Raw genomic sequence first — 9,035 nt, 5'->3', positions numbered from 1 at the left:
GGGGGGGGGAGTAGAATAAGGGGACACGCCCCATATCAAACATTCCTCAGGTCCATTTGTAGGCCGTAGGGTGGTGAACATTGTCAGGACAATACGTTTTACACGATGGTAATGATGTCGAGTGATGATCTTGCGATATGCAGATGTTGACAATGATGGTCCCTTGATCATCTTTGTCAATACCTCAGGGATCCTCGGCATGACAATCTACAATCGAATAATTTTAAACGGTTTTCGATCACCGAGGTAGTTGTTGTAAGATTATAGTCTTTACTTAGGAAAAAACGAGAAAAATAAAATACGGAAATTAATAGGAAAGTGACCAAGACATTTTGGAGAATGACCTAACCAGGACGTGATAGGGTCGACAAAGGCGAAAGTTGTAGCTGCCGCGCTCACCGCTGCGCGTGGCGTAGCGTAGCGCGGCGCAGGCTTCACGACACACGTTCGAGGCCGCGTCGGCGTCGGCCCGCCTCGGTCCTTCGGGACCCTTTGATTCATTCATTCGGGTGACATAGGACTTCCGAAAGTCACAGATACCACAGCCCTATTCTCATCCCCCCCCTCCCCTTCTTTATTCTCCTCCACCCCCCTTCATTCTTCCCCGCCCTTACGCCTGCGTCCCTTTTCCCCCTTTATTCCCTTCTTCTATCCTATCTCTACTCCTGGCCTTTCTACTCCTGGTCTTTTCTTTCTCCCCCTCCTTTCTCTCCCTCTCTCCGAGCCTCTCTCTTTGTTGGTGCGTGCGCCCGACTGGTAGCCTCGTACCAGCATCTTCGATCACACCTGATGAAGGATACCACATCAGCCCTTGTAAAGGACAAAACATGTACAAAAAAAAAATCTCCGCACTTGACCGTCAAACAATTGGTTACTCTTGGAGTCTTACGAAAAAAAAAAGAATTAGTCGTCACAACTAATAAACATAATGACATCTAATCGGGTAACGAACTGATTGGCTCCTGCAGCGACAGCTTTGCTGTGGCAACTAACTCTTGTCTGTGGCAACAAACTGTTAGCTGCCACAACAAATTTCTTGACTATTCCAAAATTACCTAATTTATTAGTTGTGACAACTAATTCTTTCTGTTCGAGCGTGTACATTAACCACCTAAACATCTGGGAAGACCAAAGAAGACCAGTGGAAAGACTCCTAAGGAAGCCCAGGAATCCAGAATCGTGCGTACGCCGAAGACCATAGAATGGGACCTTCGCTATCCTTTTTTTTCCAAATATATTTAACATGTTCCAATTGCAATGTCAAAATATTTAGCAAATGCGAACGAACCATCGAGCCACCACCTCTAGTGTCTATCCTGGTACCGTACGCCCGTCCAGCGTCCGCTGCTTACGTAAGTAGGTTAAGTTGCCAACGTCAATTGGTAACACTGCACCACTTTCTTGCAACCCTCATTATTGAGTATCATTCCTCGTCCGTTACACTAGACTTTTTACTTTTTACGCTGTCGTAAGTAACCTTATCAAGAAATCATTAAGAATTACTAAACGTTTACCTTTAGTATTACAAGTACGGTAGGAAACTATTTAGTGATACTTGGACTTTGCTTTAAAAGTTCCAGGTGGATAAACCCTGGGAGGGCTTTAAAGAGCCCCCGACCTTTGCAGCTTCCGGCCCCATTTTTGTGTTAGTGTGTTTTGTTTACCGCTTTGTAGACAAAGCATGCGAACACTTTAGTAACTGCATTCGAGATCTGGGACCGGAACTCGGAAGTCACAGAATCAGTTGTAACGTCACTCCAAGAGCGCGAGCGACTCTTGTGAAGCAAGTGAAGACTACGAAGAGCGACTCAGCTGCTGTATAGGCGCGGGTATACTGCAGGACCCACCAGGACCGTGCGTGGCCCAAAACAATGAGAGAAAAATGTGATCCAGACAGCAGGGACGGGGTGGGCTGGGGCCGGGTGGCTGGGGCGCTAGGAGGAGGGGGAGTGGCGCTGTGGAGTGGCGGGGCGGGGCGGGGGGGGGCGGACCGACTTGTGAGTGGGGCGGGCCCAACCACGCCTCCGCACGGAACATGGCGGGCAGGCACAGGCATGGCGACCGAAACAAAGCAAAAGTTCAACGAGACCGTGCGTGATGCTGATGAGCCCCTGAGCGTCGCAGGCGCCAGTAAATTGGACTGAGATATTAGAGTGGTAGTAGTGATCGGAGCAGCATGGTCTGCAGACCATGGTGTATAACTTTCTCGTGAATCCAACATTAACTAACGTCAATACTGTAGTTGTTCTGTCTTATAGAAGCACAAATCGTATGCATGGTCGTTGAGAGGATCAGTACGACTGTTTGTAGTCCAGCCTTCTGCTTTTGAAAAATCTGTAAATAGCCATAACCATGAGAGGTGTAAGGGGTCTAAAAAATAGAGTTAGAATAAAAAAAAGTGCAAGTATACAGGGTGGTCCACATACCCCTTCCTTTATTTTGCTTAACTGTACCGCATGCATGCGTGCGGGCGGACTTGCCTACTGTCGCTCACCATGGGCGCCTTATGGCTCCGTATAAGTATGCAACCCGTCCGCACGCCTGCATCCGGTACAGTATAAGCAAAATAAAGAAAGGGGCCTGTGGACCACCCTGTATTATTTTTCTGGGGATTCTAAGGGGTCACTTGTTAAAACTCAACCCTTTTAACCAACCCTTTAACCATTAGGTGCTATTCAGAGATTTTCCTACGAAAATAGTCAAGGAACTAAAACATTATGAAAATCCTTTTAAAAAAGATTGTTTCCTTATAGGTAATTTTTTTAAGGAACCTGGTTGATTGCTAAAATTGTCTACCCTTGGGCTCCATATCCCACTGTTTAGTCACCTCAAATATGCTAGAAATGCCTAGGCAACCCGCTCTCTCACCCTGAATACAGTAAAGTGCGTTAAAAAAAATTATGTGGGGTCTATGAGAAACCTTTTTATTTCAAACATAATTGTACTTGAAGAGTGTCTCTCACTTCTATTACTCCCCCTTTTCAGATACTGAAATGTTGTATTTTTCTCCCGAAATTGTCAAAAATGCAAAATTCCGCAGCAAACTGTTTTGAAAACTCTAGTTAATGTGTACTGCGAACAGTGTACGCGTATTAAATATGGAGGGGGCCGTTCCGTACTTGAAAAAAATAACTTGTGGCGACCGCGTCTTGGATTGGCTGGACACAGGGGCGTAACTCACCCGGCCTCCAACAAAGACAACAATGCCTGTGCTGAGGACTGTCTGGACACGAACACACACACACGAACACACACGAACACACACACACACACACACACACACACACACACACACACACACAAACAAACACACTCACACAGGGACACGCACAGCCCACTCACCTCTCTCTTGCCCGCTCTGCCCTCTGTCCCCCTCTCTCTGTCCCCCTCCCTTCTTGCCACCGCTTTTCTGACCCCAGCATGTCCACCGAGACGCTTTCCAGCCAAGAAAACAGAGATGCAGTATCAAAGCACGGCAAAGCCAGTATATGGCTCAATCGTAAAATATTAAGTTTGGCTCAGCCGTGCACGCCGAATGGGTATCGACTGATTTGGTTGGCAATAAGAGAAAAGATGTGGGGATCTCGTTTGTTCTGAAGCAAAGGTGGATTGCGCTCTTAAAGGTTTACTACAACGAAACATTGGGGAATGTATATAGGAATCGTTGATTTAGGGAGCACGTTTGATTTGGGAGGCGTATATAGAGTGAGCGTGTGCGGTATAGAGAGCGTGGCGTGGACGAGGGCGGACGTCGTGGACGTAGGGAGTGTGGCGTGGACGAGGGGAACGTGGACGTAGGGAGCGTGGATGCCAGAGGGAGCGTGGATGCCGGAACGCTCTTGGAAGGCAGGCAGCAAGGGGACGCGCCCCGCGCCCATCAGAATATATCACTAAGCCGCTTAGGACCCTCCACCCTCCTCTCTGCCCCTGCGCTCCCGCCTCTCTCCCCTTCTCCTCTCCCCTCTCCTCTCCTCTTCCCCCCCCCCCTCTCTCTCTCCCCTCTTGCCATTACTCGCTCCCGCTGCCGTCCGCTGAAAACTCACCTCGTTTTTGCTATATCTGTATTGTCGCGACCGTTTTGCGCTGCGAGCCAGAAGGGCGGAAGGCGGCCGGGGCTCTCTGGCCGGACAGGCCGACCAGCCGACCGACCGAAATATAACGACGTGCGTGGCTGCCCATGCCAAACGAATACAACAATCTGCAAAAAAAGTAGCAATTAAAAAATGTATACAAAAACCAACATAGAAAAATTACGTATGTTTATGTGTGCACAGTGTTTCTTAATTCACTCGATCTTTGTTTCGCACAGTTTTTCGAACTCGCGACCCTTTTTCGAGTCACGCGCACGCGCTGGGCGCTCGGATGCGCCCTGCAGCCCACCGGGTCTCACTGCCTTCATGATGTATTCATGGACCCAGTCTTAAGACCCTCCTCCTTCTCGTCCCTGCTCCCCTCCTCTCTCTTCCAGCCGCTCTCCCTCCTCTCTTTCTTCCTCTCTCCCGTTTCTGGGGGCTGCGTAGGGTAGGGCTCTCTGGGTTGTTTGCAAGTAGTGGGCGTGCGAGGCGAGGGGCCCCTCAGACGGGGAAAGTTGTCAGCCCCACACCGCCACTCCCCGCCACGCCACCCTACCGCATCCCTCTCAACCTCCCCCAAACTACCCTTGCAAATGGCTGGTTGTTTGCCCAGGGTGCGGCTGTGGGCGCGCGCGCGCGCCTTTCACCCGCGTCACCCATGAATTATAAATCGCAACAAAACTTTGCAAAAGTTGGTTTCCTGCGCAATAAAACGGCCGACGCGGCTCGTGAAAATGAAGGAAATTGCTTTAGAATTTTCATTCAAGATGACAGCGTCTTTACTGTACCCAGTACTATACGTGTTTGCACTTCTCACTTTTAACATCAACCCCCCCACCCACCCACCCCCTCTCTCTCCTACTCCCGCCCCTTGTCCCTTCTGCTTGTTCTTGTCACAGTGCGGACTTCTCACGCAATTGACCCAGCTTCCCCGCTGAAAGCGCCGCGCTGGTTTCAAGTTTCAGTGCTCCGCCGCCGCTGCACTGCACTGCCACGCGCGGCCAGCGGGCCACGCGACTCGACATGTCATTAGGGCCGCGTTAGTTTGGATTCGCTGTAAGTCCCGTCCATCGTTACATCATGCTTACATGTAATTTTGTTACGTGGAAGTTGGACGGACCTGCGCGCGGCACCGGGACCGGTGGGGCCCCTGACTCTTTGCTTTGGGGGTTGAGCGGAGTCACAGGAAGGGGGAGCTTTTTTCCCCTTCTCTTTTCTTACCTTTTTATTTTCTCGGCCAAAGGTTTTTGCGACGTTCATTTCCTCCGGCCCCCTCCCCCAACCCCTCCTCTCCCCGTCCCCGGAGGCAGTCGGACGCCGTTCTGTAATTTTCCTTCTCTGTCTCTTGCTGCTGCGCCGAGGCTCCATAATTTGCGTCGCTCGACGTTGTGCCCGCGCGGGGGGCTGGCGGTGGCGGAGGGAGAGCGAAATTGAAAACCAGCACCCCTCCCCCTGTCCCCTCTCCCCACCCGAACTCTCTACATCTCTCCGCGCACCCTCCTGTCCGCCCGTCCCGTGTCTCAGTAGTCCGCCACTTTGTTGTTTTGGTCATTAGGAGGCAAGACTTGAGGTCGCCCCGCTGGAAAAGCAGAGAGTCCCCTGTCTTCATGGAGGCGAAACAGGCTCCTGCACACTGTTGGGAAAGCGCTCAAGGAAAAAAGAATTGCCTAAGATACCCAACGCATTCAACTACTTGGACTTAGATCAGGCTATTAGTACACTTAACAAATAAATAGCTAAGATAGCGAAAAGTAAGGCACATCTGTTGTCTATAGAAAAAAGGAACTAGCTGTTAAGACTAATGTTTTAGCTCTCTTAGCTAATATTTTGCTATGCGGGCTGATCTGAGCTAAGGCCAAATTAGTAAAGACGTCACACTGCAAAATGATTACGAACTAAATGCTTTGTATAACAATTTTCCTTCTTTGTATGACAAAGAAATTGTTTGCATTTCAAAGCAATTTGTTTGTAAGGCCAGGAAGGTTCTTACGTGCTTGTTCGGACCAAATTATTTTTCGATATCTATCTCCACAGCAAATAAAGACATTGCTTGACACGTATAAACAGCGTGCAAGAGCACAGAGCAGCCACCAAAGTGAACAGGATGCCAAACTTCCAGAGCACAAAAGAATCCAGCATGAATGCAGTATTGGGTGTGTGCCCGCTCAACCCGCCGGCCCGCACCGCCCCCGCGCGACAAGGCGAAAGACGCGCAGCATTGCGTTGATGCATGTAATGATATTCTGTTAACTACGTTGATGAGGTCCCTGATAGCCCGTCAAAACGGTCTGGCTCGGGTGGCCTCTGGGGTGCGCCAGCCCCTGCTGCAGTGTGGGGTCCCGTTGGTCCCCAGGGCTCCGCAGGGCTCCCCGGGCCTCGGCCGACCCGTGAAATCTGTGGGCATGTGATTACCACAGACAGGGCCGCCCGGCTACCCCGGCCAGAGCGCGCGCAGGCATTCCCTCGGGAGCCTCAGTCCCCTCCCCGTCCTCCCTCCCGCCTCTTCTCATCTTTCGTCCGTCGAGATATGTTACCCCAAAACATTAGCGGGGCAAATAGTCTGACAACTTAGACAAATTTAGGGGAGGCGGTCTCTACAAAATTTATTTGTTTTCAGGTGCTATGTTTTTATTTTACGATATTTGATTTACGTTCCTCTCGTGTAAAGTTTTGGGGTTCACCATGACACAGCCTCCTTTGGTGCTGCGATTTAAATGTTACCTTCAAATTCACGTTTTAACCTTGAGCCTACATCTGCGAGTTGTTCATAGTATGTACATCATTGTACTCATTTAATATCTTCAAATGTGCATTCTGTACTAAAATCATAGACGTATTCCCTTTCTCAAAGAAGTTAGTCGTCCATATGTTATAATTGTATTTGTATGCGACGATAAATGAAATAGCTATTATGCACCAAACTGCTGCCAATTTTTTTTACACACCATATTAAACCCCACTTTTCCGTCTTTGGCGGCACCGAGTTTAAAAGGAAAATGAGAGCCATAAACGAGTCAGAATCGTCGTTTTATTTCGCGCGATAATCGAATCAGAGTGTATTCTAATTCGTGAAATAGCCCCTCAGCAGAAGCAGCCTTTCGGTAAAACTAATCAAATCCAGATAATTTGAATTCATCCACTTGGAGGGAGCGCGAGTCCACCGCCAACCTCACCCTCCGCTCTCGCCCCTTCCCCCACCACCCCCTCCCCTTCCTCCCTCCTCCCTGTTGGCCTCTGCAACACTCGCGCCGCACGATATCGCCAAGAGAAAGGGCAGACGCACGCTCTAGGCGTGCTGTCCAAAATATACCCGGGCCCGCGCCGGGATCTAGTTTTTCCAGTCTCTATTTTCAAACCGATCGTGATTATTTTAAAAGCATTTTGCCACGCCGTCGAACCGTATGACCGGGGCAGCCCCGCCCCTCCCCTCCCCGAGGCCCTTCCGTCATTCTCGCTCTTCAATCCCTTATCGGGGGATTGATATTCCGGACAAGAGGATTAGTCCTGGCCGCGCGCGTGGCGCGGGCCGGGGGCGGGCCGGGGGCGGGCCGGGCTCCAGGATAGACACAGTTGCTGCGGGGGAGGCGGGCGAAGTCGTAGATGGTTGGGTTGTTACGGCGCGAGGGGTTGGCGGCGCGGCGGGGAGAAGACTTCACACTTGTATGTTTGCAGTGCCGCTTACTTTCACGGGCTGGGCTCGCCCTGGGCTGCGGGCCAGTCGCCCTCCCCGAACTAGTATACCCCCACACCGCTATATCCACGCCGCGCCACGCCGCGCCACGCGGGCTGCCAGTAGCTTCGGCCACTGACTGTACTCTTGACGGCGTAATGCTTTCTGCAAATAGTATCATGTGTCTGCGCCAGATGCTTGTTGCGTCCAGATTTTCGTGCCCAACATCCCGCAATCTGAACTCGGCAAAAATTGGAGTTATAATATTGGTTTCTTTTTTCTTTCTTGTTGTTAATGTTTTGTAGTTAAATTGATTAGGCTTTCAAACGTGTGGAAAGAAAAATAACGCTTTAGAAAATAAATCGCACGCTCTACAGTAACTGTTTCTGCCGCATCGCAGCGATGAGTTACCCCGACAACGCACCGAAGCGACGGCGTAGCGTCGCATGCAGGGGATTAATTTGAGAACGCACCTGACAGCCCAGCAGGCGCGCCACTACGAAGCAACAAGAAAAAAAAAAGAGACCGCGAAAAGAGAGACAAAAAGAAAAAGACGAGATGGGGAAAGGGGCCTAATTTAAATCTTTGCACAAACTTTGCATACATTAGAAATGGTTTTACCCCGGCGGGCACAGCATCTTCGTAGTCACCGTGGGCGTCTCGATCTCCCTCGTGTTCGTTTTTCTTTTTTTCATTTCGACCGCGAGTGACCCACCCCCATCCCCGCCACCCCCTCGGCGGAGGAGAGGCTCCTCAGCGGCGCAGCCAACCGCGTAACGAAAACAATCGGGGCTGAAGGAGGAGAGGGGCGGGAGAGTGAGGGGAGCCGAGGGAGCGAGGGGTGGGCAGTAGAGGGAGGGAGAGAGAGAGAGAGGGAGAGAGAGAGAGAGTGAGGGGCCGGAGGGAGCCGGGGCTGGAGCGTGAGGGTGGAAGCGATTGCGGTCGCTCCGACAATCATCATCGAACTCCTGGCGAAAATGATCGCCATTTCGCGGCTTGTTGGGTTTGTGCCGTGAGTGACGCAGAGGAGGAGGTTGTTCCACTGGTTGATCGTCCCGCTGAGCACAAACCGCCGTGTTGTTGAAAAAATAAGGAAATATAACGGGCGGGGCGGAAGCGGATGTGACTGACGGCGATGTACTAAAGGAGCTTACGGGGCGGCGTCCTGGCGCCTGTCGACCACCACCTGGGAGATATGCTCTCTCTCTCTCTCTCTCTCTCTCTCTCTCTCTCTCTCTCTCTCTCTCTCTCTCTCTCTTCCTCTGCGGTATGGACACGGCGCAGATCTGCAG

The 9,035-nt window shown here is 51.0% G+C and overlaps 1 protein-coding gene across 2 annotated transcripts in view; it reads left to right on the top strand.

The window, feature by feature from the left end:
- Window positions 1–376: 376 nt before the first annotated feature.
- The window catches only part of LOC113208146 (RNA-binding protein Musashi homolog Rbp6-like), a 234,202-nt gene continuing 225,543 nt past the window's right edge, over window positions 377–9,035 (top strand). The window contains exon 1 of one of the 2 annotated variants that reach the window (XM_052265509.1): window positions 377–381. The gene's annotated coding sequence lies outside the window, so the exon portion shown is untranslated. The remainder of the gene's footprint in view (window positions 382–9,035) is intronic. The other variant, XM_052265497.1, reaches the window with a different exon arrangement.

Source organism: Frankliniella occidentalis, unplaced genomic scaffold (genome assembly GCF_000697945.3).
Source record: "Frankliniella occidentalis isolate FOCC.00 unplaced genomic scaffold, Focc_3.1 Scaffold2, whole genome shotgun sequence".
NCBI lineage: Eukaryota > Metazoa > Arthropoda > Insecta > Thysanoptera > Thripidae > Frankliniella > Frankliniella occidentalis.
The sequence above is the reverse complement of the archived record's forward strand: the minus strand, read 5'-3'. Positions and strand labels throughout refer to the sequence as shown.